Source organism: Salvelinus sp. IW2-2015, linkage group LG1 (genome assembly GCF_002910315.2).
Source record: "Salvelinus sp. IW2-2015 linkage group LG1, ASM291031v2, whole genome shotgun sequence".
NCBI classification, from domain to species: domain Eukaryota; kingdom Metazoa; phylum Chordata; class Actinopteri; order Salmoniformes; family Salmonidae; genus Salvelinus; species Salvelinus sp. IW2-2015.
In genome coordinates, this window is record NC_036838.1 from 18,126,233 (window position 1) to 18,140,177 (window position 13,945).

Consider the following 13,945-nt stretch of genomic DNA (forward strand, 5'->3'; position numbering starts at 1 on the left):
CACACCTGCCTCTGATTGAGAGCCCATATCAGGCAAACACAGAACAGACAAAGCTAGACATACCAACGGTGCGGACTCCGGGAACGCTTAAACCTATAGGGGAGGGTCTGGGTGGGCATCTGTCCGGGGTGGCGGCTCTGGCGCGGGACGTGGACCACCAAGTCATGTACCCGCTTCAAGGTGGGCCTCGTTAGAGCGGCAACCCTCGGCGCCAACCTTGGACTGGCTAACTATAAAGGGCCATGGACTGAGGAGCGCTCTGGACTGATGGGACGGCTCGGAGCTGGACGTGGCGGCTCTGGCGGCTCTGATGACGGGGCGGCTCAGGAGCAGCGGGGGAGGACTCAGGCGGCGCTGGACAGGCGGGGAGACTCAGGGGCGGCGGACAGGAGGGAGACACTCAGGCGGCGCTGGACAGGAGGAGAACTCAGGGCGGCGGCTGGCAGGAGGAGGTCACTCAGGGCGGCGCTGGACAGGAGGAGACACTCAGCGGCGCTGGACAGGAGGGAGGACACTCAGGGCGGCGCTGGACAGGAGGGGAGACACTCAGGCGGCGGCTGGACAATGGAGGAGACACTCCGGCGGCGGCTGGAACAGGAGGAGACAGCTCAAGGAGGGCGCTGGAGCTAGGAAGGGAGACACTCAGGCGCGTCTTGGAGCAGGCGCAGAGGGGAGACACTCAGGGCGGCGCTGGACAGGGAGGGAGACACTCAGGGCGGGCGCTGGACAGGAGGAAGACCTCAGGCCGGCGCTGGACAGGGAGAAGACACTCAGGCTGCGGCTGGACAGGAGGAAGACTCTGGGCAGCGTGAGCGGCGGGAGCACCTGGTAAGGTGCGGAGAAGGAGAGACAGCCTGGGGCGGGGGGCTGCACCTGCGGGAGGGCTGGTGCGTGGAGGTGGGGGGGGCCGTGGTGGGGGTGGGTGTGGGTGGTTGTTCAGGGGTGGCCGGGTGTGGGCGCGGGTGGGGTCCTTGTCTTCATTCTTCTTTGGTTATTTCCCTGCCCCTCCTCCTTTGGCGGCCCGCGCTGCCAATGCATGTCCAGCAGGAAGTTTATCCCTACAGTACCTAAAAAATGCAAAAGTTAAATTTTAACTTAATTCATGAGGCGAAAGAATACAGTAGACAGTCAACTAATAAAGCAGGCAGCGGACAATTTTGTGGTCTTGAAACATAAAACTGCAACCGCAGCGCAATCAATAGGAGGTGCACAGTGCCTGGTGCTGAAAATATAGCTAACTTGTTATGCATGTAGCGGCACAGCAACAGATGGAGAAAAACTACACAGTCGAGTTAATTCACTTCAACAATATATTCATTTTAAACAACAAGAGGGCTTAATTGGAGTCTATTTCTTCACAGCTAGGCCTATATAAAATAAATTACCTGGCTGATGTAGGCTATGAGGCTTAACGATCTTTTCCAAGCAAAAAATATATTGCCTAATAGAAGTGTGATTTTTTTAAATTAAGCCTACTTACAATTTGCAACTGGCCAAAATGTAGCATCCTACATAAACATAAGGTAAAGAAAAAGGCAATGTCTGTGCCTGAATGTCTGTATTGGGTGTCTCGGGATAGCATGCTCCTGTAACGACAGAAACATACAGAAATACTGTCAGCTTGAGACCTAATAGCCCTGGATAGGCACTCACAATAATGTTAGTATTTACTAAATACAGTCATGTAGGCCACTAAGTGTACTTACTCGGACACGATCTTGTGGATGTCGGGTGAGATAGGTGAGATAGGTGAGAGTTTTAATGTGTGTATGTGTATGACTTATGTGAAAGACGGTTCCTGTCGTGAGGACTTGCAGGTGTAAGTTGATCCAAACATTGTCAGCGCATAAAATGCACGTTTCTCTACTGTGCTTTATTCCTCTGAGCATGCCACCCAAAACGCGCACAAGGACTCGGCACTCCTGAGCGCATACCTGATCTGGCTGGATGTCTGGAATTCAATCAACTCGGTTTGAATTGCGGCCTCATCCAGCGAGGGTAGCGTTTCTTTAGCAAGGGAGGAGAATTCTCCACCTGGGCAGACTGTGAGAGGATCCCAGTCTGCTGTAGGGCCTGCTGCAGTCTTCAAATCCAGTGTAGAAGTTGTCCCTCAGCTGCTTGACGAGATCTTCCATCCCCTCTGTGACAATGCTGCGGCCTGGTCCCTCTSTCTGTAGTTTCTTCAGTGTGCTGAAGTGCAGTAGCCTTCCAGATGACAAGTCCAAATCGAACAACTCAAGCTTCCTAGTAAAGGTTTTTCCACCATGTACACAACTTTTTTCCCTCTTCCTTGTAGCTGCAGATTTAACCCGTTTAAGTGACAGAATATGTCAGCCAAAAAAAGCTGTGTTTGTAGTTTGCAGTTAATGTTTCAATGTTTGTGCGTCGGGGCCACTTCGAAAGTTCCATGCTTAGATTCATAATGACGTCTGAGATTAAATTATTTGCAAGCAGCGACATTTTCATTGCAAATTTGACGCACTGGCTTGGCATTGGGAAAAGAAGGTACTGAAAGGTGGATAATGAAACTTCGAGTTTCTTTATCCACCTTTCTTTTGATACTTTTTGAGAGCGACATTCCCTCTTGCTATCAAGCTAATTGTTCTGAACGAATGTTGACGTTAAAAAAAGTAGTGTAGCCTACAGTAGGCTACGTAGACCGTTTTTCCCCCACCAATCAACGCACAGAGAAATACACAAAAATAATAATTGAATAGAGACATTGGTGATTTTATGAGCATAATCAGATCAAAATAATTGTTGTTTTTACAGAATTTATTATGTACTAATCAGATGTGTTAAAAATGCTGTTCAATTTGTAGTGTAGGTCAATTAATTGTGCTAATATTCAACAGAATCTCAACTCAATTTGTGCAAATATGTACTAAAGGTATTTCAGCAGATTTTGTGCGTTTTCATGAGTTTTTATGTGGCTTCATTCATAGGAAAATACATTTTTGGGGGGCAAACTTCAGAACAATCTTTTGAAAGTTTTTGGAGCAATATTTTTTGGGGCAACGGTTTTCTACACAGACTCTTTTTGTGTCCCACATTTATTTAAAACAAAAAACAAACGTTAAAAACCCAATATCAACCAAGTTGTCACCCAAAATACTTAGAATTTAATWGCAACCTTTTTCTATGCTTGTTTTCGCTGAATAATTTGGGATACTGGTGGGATACTATGTTGGATTTCGTGAGGGTTGCCWGATTGGAGTAAAAATATTTTAGGGGTGGTATCGATGAAGGTATTTGATTGGAGAATGGGGATACATTTTCATGATGTGAAATTGATTCATCAATAAATGTGGGGAAACAGAAGTCCTGCAAAAAAATCTGTTTTGATAAATTCCCCTGGTGTAACTGCATGGTATTTGCAACTATAACGGGTCTGGACTATGATCAATTAACCCATATCAATGCAATTAAACAGGCTAATTAGCATAATGAATTATGTTGGCTTGCACTTATGGTACTTCAAAGGTCATTTCATGATGGTTATTGCAAACATGTCAATCATGTCATATACTTAAGCTATTGTAACAAGGTATATGCCAGCATTGTAGGCCAACTGCCTCTGCCCAGATGCCTACTAGGCTTTCGTGCCAATGGCCGTTGGAGCTCACTTTGCCACGTATGAGACCTGGTTAGAGTCCCTGTTACAGCTTTCACTTTTTTCCCGCTACACTGGTGGCAGAGTTGGGATCATGTCCAGCTCACGTCTATTTATGTGATCTAGTGGTGGGAAGCATTCTGTTATTCAACATTGTGTTGTGTGTAATTACATTGATATAACTAGTGAACAATGGATAAGCAACAATGGGTGTGACGGACGTCAACTTACGTGTCTTACGTCAAACTTAACATGTGTGGACCCAAAACAACACATTCACAAACGAGAGAGAGAGAGAGAGAGAAGAGAAGAGAAGAGAGAGAGAGAGAGAGAGAGAGAGAGAGAGAGAGAGAGAGAGAGAAGAGAGAGAGAGAGAGAGAGAGAGAGAGAGAGAGAGAGAGAGAGAGAGAGAGAGAGAGAGGAGAGAGAGAGAGAGAGAAGAGAGAGAGAGAGAGAGAGAGAGAGAGAGAGAGAGAGATGGAGAGAGATGAAGAGAGATGGAGAGAGATGGAGAGAGATGGAGAGAGATGGAGAATGCGGAGATTGGAGAGAGAAGAGATTTCTTCAAGAAAATAAACAGAATTGAGCACTTTAAATGTTTCTAATTGTTTTTAGGTCTTCTGCTTAAAATAGCCCTAAAACTGAGCACATATGACTTCTATTGCTTTTTGTGAAATTAACGTTTAAAAAAAACATTGCAGAATTTCAGAAAAGCTGCCGCGAAATCAATCATTTTGGGCCGCAGAAATCACAAAACAATTTCGCGAAATCCTGGAGGGACTGACTTTTTCGTTTTTTCAAATTCCCGGTGTCTTGAATACTTTGTATGGTCATTATACTCCGCTAATGACCATACAAAAAAGAGTAATGGAAAACAATTTGTGGTAAGTTCATGGGAGCCACCATCTTAATGCACCTCCACTATTGTTCAAAGTAGTCCTCGTGCATAGACTTGTATGGTTTGTTAAACTTTGAAATCAATGGTTTTTGTTTAGCATACATTTTAAAGTGAAAAATCGGTCAGTTTAATTTTGTTATCGTGGAATTGCCCGTGACCATAAACCAAAGCCTTTGCTTATTCCTAATATGTAGGATGGAAAATGGTTGAAAAATATATCTATGCCTTCATTTCCCAAAAATAAGACTCTTAGCGTTCATTTGATACCACATTTGATATGTTCCTATAAACTTCACATGTTGGTGCTCATTGGTCTTTTTACATGGAAATGACCGTAACCTTTGTCAAGCTAATCATTCATCCGTTTATCATTTCCTTTAAGTATTTTTCACAGTAGTGGCTCATTTAGAGGTTAATTTTCCTGTGTTCTACCACTGCACCTTTTGACTCATATTCATCCGTTGCAGGTGAGAGAGTACTGAACCACCCCGAGAAACCCTGCTACCTGTGGTTCATCATGGAGTTCTGTGAAGGTGGGGACCTGAACCAGTTCATCCTGTCGCGACGACCTGACCTGCGGACCAAAAACAGCTTCATGCTTCAGCTGACAAGCGCTGTCGCCTTTCTGCACGAAAACAACATCGTTCCCCCCCGACTTCAAGCCTGACAACATCCTCATCTCTGAGAAAGCAGGGACACCGGTTCTCAAAGTGGCTGACTTTGGCCTCAGCAAGATGTGTGCCGGCCTAGGGGGTGCCGAGAAGGACAAGGCGGGCGAGGACAAGAACGAAAATGTTGTCAACAAGTTCTGGCTGTCGTCGGCGTGCGGCTCAGACTTCTACRTGGCACCCGAGGTGTGGGAGGGCCACTACACAGGCAAGGCTGACATCTTCGCCCTGGACATCAACATCTGGGCTATGCTGGAGCGGATCACSTTCATCAACTCCGAGTCCAAGCGCGAACTGCTGGGAACATACGTGAAGCAGGGCACCGACATCGTGCCTGTCGGCGAGGCTCTGCTAGAGGACCAAAAGATGATACTGRACATCCCGCAGAAGYGCAAGTCCTCCATGTCGGACGGGGTGAAGAAGCTTTTGCAGGACATGCTAGCGGTCAACCCTCAGGACCGGCCCGATGTGCTTGAGCTACAAAACAGGATGGACAAGGTCACATGTGCTGCATGACCCCACCCCCCCCTATACTTCTTTCCCCCCAGGTACTTATCTATACATTTAATCTTTTGACCTTTTTTATGTTCCTGGTTTTGCGTTTTTTGCGTACTAGCAATGGTTATGTTTTGTCTCCATGTACTTTTTTTTATCATTCACRAGCACTGCTCAGTTGACAAAAGGGCTTTGAAAGATTCCACCATACCCGCAGTAGGGGGGTTTGCTTAGTGACCGAACGTGACAGAATGTTCTGGCCAGGGCACCAGCTCATAGATAAGATCCAAATGTCTGTGCTGTCTGTTCCCCAGATGTTTTCAACTGAATTCCTTTAGCTCCAGCAGTTTGAACTGGTTGAGGAATACAGAGCRTTCTTCCCCATTCTGGATAAGGGGCACCACCTTTTAGCCAGCATTGCTTTCATTAGTTGTCTTTTACAGTGCTTAACATTTCTTCCTTAGGGCCTGCAGACTGAGTGTTCATGGTCTGTTCATGGTGTTCTCCAAGYTAGAGATCGCTCCAAGCTAGTCTAATTCCTTGTTCCTCCCTTACCGCATACTGTTATCTTGTAGGCCTACCTACTTCTTGTTGGTTTTCTGTCATACAGTACAAGTATGTTTATTTARGCCTAACCTGAACAATCTTTCAGATTTCCATCATTTGCAGTTGAAAAACTAAAGGCTTGCCATAACAGTATTTATAAGAGGCCAGTTCACTGGGTGTCATTCTCAGGATAATCTCAGCCGACTAGTCCACTCCACAACTAAACCACTCGTTTTAGGTTGTCGCAGCCTGGTTGTCTCCAGCATGTCTCCAGCTGCATCTGCTCTCACGCTGTCTACCTGTGTGAACCAGTGAAGGGCTGCCTGTGTTTCTCTCCACCAGACATGCTGGGATACCTCTTATGCCACGAGCGACTCCCCCCCCCCCCCCTCCCCCCCACCCAGCCTACATCCCTTTGGCCCGAATCCATCTGTCAAATGCCTGTGTTTAGAAGACGTGGAGTGGATGATCACAGGCTTCCTTTGTTCAGCACTGAAGCGTTGAACCGCATGTGCGTGCTATCTGAATTGTTTTGCTCCACAGCCCAGTTTTGTTGAGAGTTGTTCTTGGTGTGCAGTATATTGTAGCCGATATAATTTGATTTTCTCTATACTGTGTCTTGAGTCCGATAATGTGTGGGGAGGTTAAGTCATGGGGAGGTGCAGTCTTTTTTTTGCGGTGGTAGCTTATCTCCCCGTGTAAAGTAGTCTTATGACCTTTTCCTTTGCCGCTCTTGTAGCCTGCCTGTCTCTCCTCTCCCATTCTTCCCCTTCTCTATTCATCCTTTGCTCCCACCCCCCGCTCTGCTCCCTTCACACACAGGACTGTTACTGCTGCTACATCGGCTTGGTGAAGGAATAGGATGAATCATTCTCCCTTTCCAATAACGACACCATGGGTGTGTGTACATGAGCAAAATTAGCTTAACATGCCCACGTACTGTAGAGTTGCTGTTTACATTTTGCAACCCATTTTATTGTATCTTACTAAAGGTATTTGAGGTGATCAAAATTAAACCGAGGTCACTGGGTATATGAATTTGTCATTTCTTTCTTAATTTCTCMCAAGTTGCGCAGCGGTCTAAGGCACTCCATCTCGGTGCTAGAGGCGTCACTACAGAMACCCTGGTTCGAATCCAGGCTGTGTCACAACCGGCCGTGATTGGGAGTCCCATARGGTGGCGCGCAGTTGGCCCAGTGTCATCCGGGTTTGGCCGGTGTAGGCCGTCATTGTAAATAAGAATTTGTTCTCAACTGACTTGCCTCGTTGAATAAAAAATGTAATTGACTTGTCAATGACTCACAATAAAKAGTTCTTTATGTAGAGATAGAGACATTATAATGTAAGTGCCAGCCAGCAAAAACATTTTATTGATGGTAAATGTCTTATAGCAGCCAGAAGCACCCTTTTTATTTGCTTTGTTCATAACACCACGGCACTTAGGAAAAACGAATCAGAACAAGAAAAGAAACACACACACACTCTGCTTGTAAGTCAATGATCCATATGGGAAACTGCTTACATTATGTCAGGGATTGAATGTACTGTGCGAACGTAAATCCGCCATAGGCATATCCATGTGTAGACAAGAGCGTTGTTATCAGTAGTAAGATATTGCCTGTGTTCCTGTGAGACAAAAGGTGAACGCCCCCCCCCAATTTAACCTAAATATGAACTCTACTATGTAACAGTAGAGTCAGCAAAAGTCTCCAATTCCACATTAAACTAGTTGCATAACAGGATTGTGGGACACGGGAGAGAATCACTGGGCACATATCTGCCACTGGCAGCCCAACAATGACAAGCTGCAGGATTGACGTAATTTCGCTTTGACTCAGATTTCACTTTTAAATCTATGCCAAACAAAAATCAATGAATTCAAAGTGTGCCAAACCATACAACTCTATGCACAAGGGCTACTTTGAACAATTTACACAGAACATTTTACAAACTCATTGACTGGAAAAACTGTGCAGATGCAACAAMAAAWAATCTCCCTCCGTTTTTTATGCGACAATGTTTTCCAAAAAGATCTGTTCCGAACTAAGATWTAAAGATGTCTGCAGAAGGAATGGRGTGTCAGCTATGACATGACACCTTGAATTTTGAAAAAAKATATATWTATTTTATTTTATTATTGAACAACAGTAGGTGAAGTGGGTTTACATCCAGTAAAGGAATTACATCAAGGGTCCCTGATCTGTATTATATGGAAATGCATAAATATGAATATAATTCACTGAGAGAGAGAGAGAGATCACACCCCTTGACCTTTTCCACGCTTTGTTGTGTTACAAAGTGGGATTAAAATGGATTTGTCATTTTTGTCAACAATCTACACAAAATACTCATGTCAAAGTGGAAGATTTGTTTATTTTGTTTGTAATAACGGGAAATAAAACACAAAGATATTTTGATAAGTACTCAATCCCCAGAGTAAATACATTTTAGAATCACCTTCGGCAGTGACTACAACTGTGAGTCTTTCTGGGTAAGTCTCTAAGAGCTTTGCAAACCTGAATTGTGCAATATTTGCCCATTTTATTATTTTAAGAATTCTTCAAGCACTGTTGAGTTGGTTTTTGATCATTGCTAGACAGCCATTTTGAAGTCTTGCCATAGAYTTTAAGTCAAAACTCTAACTAGGCCATTCAGGAACATTTAATGTCATCTTGGTAGGTAACTCCAGTGTATAGTTGGCCTTGCATTTTAGGTTATTGTCCTGCTGAAATGTGGATTTGTCTCCCAGTGTCAGGTGGACAGCAGACTGAACCAGTTATTACTCTAGGACACCCTAGTCCTTGCCGATGACAAGCATACCCATAACGTGATGCAGCCACCACCATGCTTGAAAATATGAAGAGTGATTTGTTGTTTTGGATTCAGGGCAAAARGTGAATTTCTTTGCCACATGTTTTGCAGTATTACCTTAATGACTTTTTGCAAACAGKATGCATGTTTTGGATTATTTTTATTCTCTACATGCTTCCTTCTTTTATCTCTGTCATTTAGGTGAGTATTGTTGAGTAACTACAATGTTGTTGATCCATCCTCAGTTTCCTATCACAGCCATAAAATCACCATTGGCGTCATGGTGTAATCCCTAAGCGAGTTAGGAAGGACGCCTGTATCTTTGTAGTGACTKGGTGTATCGATACACCATCCAAAGTGTAATTAATAACTTTACCATGCTCAAAGAGATATTCAATGTCTACTTTTTATGATTTTTTCTAACAATAGAACAATTCTTTGCGAGGCATTGGAAAGCCTCCCTGGTCTTTGTCGTTGAATCTGTTCTTGAAATTCCCTTTTCGACTGAGCGACTTTACAGATAATTGTATGTGTGTGTGCTAAAGAGATGGGATAGTCATTCAAAAACACCATTATTGCACACGGTTAGTCTATGCAACTTAATTTTTTTTAAATTACTCAAGGTATTTAGGCTTGCCATAATAACAGCAAAGGGGTTGAATACTTACCGGCTCAAGACATTTCAGCTTTTCATTTGTTATTAATTTGTACATTTTTATCCATTTTAAATTCAGGCTGAAACATAAAGTGGAAAAAGTAGACGGGTGTGAATAGTTTCTGAAGGCATTGTATACCTTAATAAAAATGAAAGTCGAAGCTTTCATTTGGCACCAAATTTGACATGTTCCTATGAACTTCTRGGGACAATAAAAGGCCACCGCTGACCATGTGTATGACGCCRTGGGGGCGAGCAGTTTGCTGATGTCAACTTTGTGAAGAGAGTGCCCCATGATGGCGGTGGGGTTATAGTATGGGCASGCATAAGCTACGGACAACCAAGACAATTGCATTTTATTTTATCAATGATCCTGAGGCCCATCGTCGCACCTTTCAACCTCCGCCATTACTTCATGTTTCAGCATGATAATGCATGGCCCCATGTCGCAAGGGTCTGTACACAATTCCTGTAAGCTGAAAATGTCCCTGTTCTTCCATGGCCTGCATACTCATCAGACATGTCACCCATTTAGTATGTTTGGGATGCTCTGGATTGACGTGTACGACAGCGTGTTCCAGTTCCCGTCAATATCCAGCAACTTTGTACAGACTTTGAAGAGAATTAGACCATTCTTCAGGCCAGAATCAACAGCCTAATCAGTTCTATGAGAAGGAACTCTGTTGCGCTGCATGAGGCAAATGGTGTTCACACCAGATACTGACTGGTTTTCTGATCCACGCCCCTAACTTTTTTTTTACGTATCTGTCACCAGTAGATGCATATCTGTATTCCCAGTCATGTTAAATCCATAGATTAGGGCCAGATGAATTTATTTAAATTGACAGATTTTCTTATATGAACTATAACTCAGTAAAATCTTTGAAATTGTTGCATGTTGCGTTTTATATTTTTGTTCAGTGTAGATGGAAATTCCCAGAACCACATCMTTTTTAAGCCTACCTACAGCAAAGGACCATGTTAGGGTGGATTTGAATACATTAGAGTTGGGACAAACTCTCAGAAGTCGAATTCACATACAAGCAACTGTACTCCAACTGTAGAATCTGTCCCAAGTCAGCTGCATATATATATCTACATCTCGGTCAGTCAGTATAGACCGGTGTGTATTGGAATTCCCAGGAACCCCCAAGGTCTCTGTCTGGTTTGGGCCTGGCCTCCGCTGCTGTGTCTGCCTTGCCCTGTCAGCCTGATTGATGCCAAGTATTCAGACCGCTTCACTTTTTCCTAATTTTATGACGTTACAGCCTTATTCTAAAATGGATTACATAATTTTTTCCCTCATCAATCTACACACAATGCCCCATAAAGACAAAGCGAAAACAGGTTTTTAGAAATGTTAGCAAATGTATTACAAATAATAAACAGAAATACATTTTTTACATAAGTATTCACATCCTTTGCTATGAGACTCCGAAATTGAGCTCAGGTGCATCCTGTTTCCATTGATCATCATTGAGATGTTTCTACAACTTGATTGGAGTCCACCTGTGGTAAATTCAATTGTTTGGACCTGATTTGGAAAGGCACACACCTGTCTATATAAGGTCCCACAGTTGACAATGCATGTCAGAGCAAAAACCAAGCCATGAGGTCGAAGGAATTGTCCGTTGAGCTCCGAGACAGGATTGAGTCGAGGCACAGATCTGGGAAAGGGTATCAAAAAATGTCTGCAGCATTGAAGGTCCCCAAAAACACAGTAGACTCCATCATTATTCAATGGAATAAGTTCGGAACCACCAAGACTCTTCCTAGAGCTGGTCACCTGGCCAAACTGAGCAATTGGGGAGAAGGGCCTTTGTCAGGGAGGTGACAAAGAACTCAATGGTCCCTCTGACAGAGTTCCAGAGATGGGAGAACATTCCAAAAGGACAACCATCTCTGCAGCACTCCACCAATCAGGCCTTTATTGTAGAGTGACCAGACGGAAGCCAGTCCTCAGTAAAAGGCACATGACAGCCTGCTTGGAGTTTGCCAAAAGACACCTAAAGGACTCTCAGATTATGAGAAACAAGATTCTCTGGTTTGATGAAACCAAGATTGAACTCTTTGACCTGAATGCCAAGCGACATGTTTGGAGGAAACCTGGCACCATCCCTACGGTGAAGCATGGTGGTGGCAGCATCATGCTGTGGGGATTTTGTTCAGCAGCAGGGATTGGGAGACTAGTCAGGAGGAAGGGAGAGGTGAAAAGAGCAATGTACAGAGAGATCCTTGATGAAAACCTACTCCAGAATGCTCAGGACCTCAGACTGGACTGAAGGTTCACCTTCCAACAGGACAACGACCCTAAGCACACAGCCAAGACAACGCAGGAGTTGCTTCGGGACAAGTCTCTGAATGTCGGACATGTACAGTACATAGTCTCATAATGGACTGCAGCAGGATGGAGCACTGCTGCATTGACTCAGCAGATTTCAACAGATCTAGGCTAAATCATGGTTTAGAAAAGAGCCCACACAAGCCTGGGTTTGTAGACTATAGTACAATTAATTTATCATAGTGAGTGTGGCTTTTGTTTGACTAAATAAATAAGTTTGCCAGGTTTTGGTGTTTATCGACCTGTTTTTACATACACATATGCACTCGATGCCTGGCTTTCAGATTAAGTAAACACACTGTTGAGAGTGTATATTCCCTCTGGGAGTAGCTAGCTGTTGGTCTAACAAGTTCAGGTGGCCTCAGTATGGCCAGTGTGGAAGAGCCGGGTGGCCCTCCATGTTTGTTTACTCCGTGCAGAGGAGGATTTTTCTTTGAAGTATGAAGAGCCTCTAGTGGTTTGATGTGTCACGCTGGCTTCCTCTCACCCATTTGCGCTTAAGCCACACCTTTAGGTCATGCAACAGAGAAATCAACTGGCTTAACTAACCGTAGGCTTTTGATAGTGCAATTATTGAGATTAAAAGGTTAACTGTGAGAAAATGTAACGTAGGCCCTGTGAATGTGCTCACTTGTGGTTTTAGATGTTGTCCTTTGTCTTGGCTCAGAAATCCTCTATCTGATGATGCCACCCATAACCTCAGGTTGAAAGGCCTAGCAGTTAGGTTACATCTGCTTTCCTGCGCTGTTTCCCCCCCCCCCCCATCATGCCTAATTATTTTTTTCATCAAATATACTAACTTTTGTTGTTTTTTCCTGCTCTGTAGTTTCCCCCCCCCCATCATGCCTAATTATTTTTTTCATCAAATATACTAACTTTTGTTGTTTTTTCCTGCTCTGTAGTTAGCATGACTTGAATGTTGCATTTATTTATTTATTTTCTCTCCTCAGATACTACTTCAAACACCCTGGACCCAATAAATCAGTGAAAGGGACTCTTTAATTGTGGAAGACTGTGAAACGTCTATTGAGACAAATGTGAAGAAAAGGGAAGCATTCGACCCAACTGCAATTTGTATACTGCAAATGGAATCTTGTTTACAGTACGGTTCTCAACCTACAGTACATCGTTACAGGGAATGTTTTACTTGGCCTGAAATATTTTAGATGAAGAGAAGAATGATGACACGTACTCTATTTGTATTGATATATGTTTTGTTATATCTGCTGCTTCCTAGTAAGGTGTTTGTTTGAATTGAATGTGTTTTTGTTGTGGTTTCATGCTCGTTCGCGCAGAACGCCGTAAACGGTTGGCCCTGTATATCCAGACACTTTTGAAAATAATACACCGTGGGCTCTCGTTGCCTTATTAAGTCTGCATGTTTCACTGACACCCTACCATCTTGCCCCATCTTCAATTGACAAAACGCATTACCCTAGCGCAAGCCCATACAGAATTTCATCCCGTTTTGATCAAACTCGTGTCGATTCTCCATCACTTGAGAAGGCGTGGCATAGATTGGTGAGCAAAAAGTTGATTTGAAATTCAGTGGACTTAAAATAAACGTTTGTACAGATACTCTGTGCAGCCTTGCTCCCCCCAATTGGAAATGATAACGAAATCCAAGAAGCCTAAATTTGAGGAAATAAACAGTTTTTTTTATGCCCACCGTACCTAAAAGTGGGCTAGAGATGATCATTTGATTTTTCTTTATTTTGGCACTTTCTTCTTTGAGTAACTTGTCCTTTTTTCAAGATTTTTGTTTAGAATTTATTTTTAAAGCCAATGGGTGAGTTTAGATTGATGATGAGGAGTGGACATGAAGATATTATGTCATATAAGCCTAGTATATCAAAAACCTGTTTAAGGTGAACCGCACTTTTACGTTTAGGGTCGGTTTCCCAAACACAGATTAAGC

General features: G+C 43.5%; 1 pseudogene; it reads left to right on the forward strand.

Moving 5' to 3' along the window:
• The first annotated feature begins 310 nt into the window (after positions 1-310).
• LOC111961297 (serine/threonine-protein kinase 35-like) lies at positions 311-5,695 on the forward strand (annotated as a pseudogene).
• Positions 5,696-13,945: the final 8,250 nt, after the last annotated feature.